The sequence below is a fragment of the Lampetra fluviatilis genome, chromosome 26, assembly GCF_964198595.1.
Source record: "Lampetra fluviatilis chromosome 26, kcLamFluv1.1, whole genome shotgun sequence".
NCBI classification, from domain to species: domain Eukaryota; kingdom Metazoa; phylum Chordata; class Hyperoartia; order Petromyzontiformes; family Petromyzontidae; genus Lampetra; species Lampetra fluviatilis.
In genome coordinates this window covers 8,417,873-8,419,437 of record NC_136300.1, presented here as the reverse complement: position 1 = coordinate 8,419,437, position 1,565 = coordinate 8,417,873, and positions in this window count along the sequence as shown.

Below are 1,565 nucleotides of genomic sequence, written 5' to 3'. Positions count from 1 at the left end.
TCCACCCCGGCACGGCCCAGCCACACATTCACCCCCGCTTGCTCACACGCACGTGCTTACACACGTGTGTAGGCTACATTTGCATGCATATGCGAATGTACAGCCGTACACGCCCTTGTAGACGCATCACCAAAGGCAGTGGTGGCGCTAGGCACTGAGCAAAAGCTTAGGGACAAAGCAGCTCAAGGGGCCTTGGATTAATGATAAAACATTGGGGGTATGCACGAAATAGCATCTTAAATTGAATAAACGTAACGAGCTAATTAACATAAACCAGCTCGTTAATCTCTCTCATCTCTATCTTGTCTGCGTATCTCTTCTCGTATCTCGGTACATCTCTACGTTTTGTCTGTACCTCTTCTAGTCTTCGCGCATTTTACACGTTTAAAAAGTGGCGCTCGCAAAAATAATTCCGGCTAATGGCGCGTCCCCCCCCCCCCCCCCGCAATGGGTTAAGCCCCACACCACTAAACGCACCTTTGTAAGCATCGTCACACATCATTGTATACACGTGTGCACGTCAGATATGCAGGCGCACGCTTTCCCCGCACCTCCAATTAGTACGAGTGGCTACGTACAGTGCGAAAGAAGTTGAACGTACATACACTTTGAAGTGTGTCTGAAAAAGCTCAGTACAGTGGCCAGTTACGTTCAGGACCACCGATAACACAGCGGTAGTGAAGCTTCGTTTTAAATATATACGAATACACCTTTGGCAATATTTGCTGGCCAATAATGACAACCAAAAGTGCCGAATTAGTCAACGAGAATGCGACAGAATTGTGTTCCATTTTTAAAAGAAGCTGGGCTCCCACTTGATGACTGAGTCCCAATTGATATCATGCAACGAGCTAATCAAATGAATGAGCGCCTGTAATCCTACTTATATAATATATAGAGTTATAAATTGCGATGTTGAAATGTATAACCTGGGTAATCTGCACACTGTTTTGTTGCCTGTGAAGGCTGTACAATTATCACTTTTATTTTCGCATTGTGCACTTATAAACAGATGTAAACTCCGGAGAGACGTGTAAACACTGATGAAGCTTGGCATTTGGTGGTCAGTCTTTGAACAAGCGATTACCTGTAATTAGGCAACTGCATTTATAAAATGTGAATGAAATGCTAAGGTTTTCAGCTCTTTATTGCCAGTGCGGACTGCATAGCAGTTGACCTTTAACATCAATATGAAGAGCACAACATGTGTGAACTGTGTCATCCCAAGTGGCCCATTCACTTAAGAACTACAGTAGAACTCCCCTTATCCGTCTCCCATTATCCGTGGAACCTACATGGTCCGTATAACCTCCAATTATGCGCGCACATATTCTAACTATTACCTGCGTTTGCAAGTGTTTCTTTCCCATCCTAGGATTGCGGCACGGATTCTTGTTGAGAGCTAATTTGCTAAATGTATCCTGTTTGCGATTATCTGCAATTTTTCACGGATGCCGGGGATTCAATTAGCAAAAAGAAATCGCGGATAATGGGAAACACGATGTTCATCCCCCCCCCCCCCAAATCACTGTGGATAAGAGGAGTTATACTGTGAAGAGTTATTT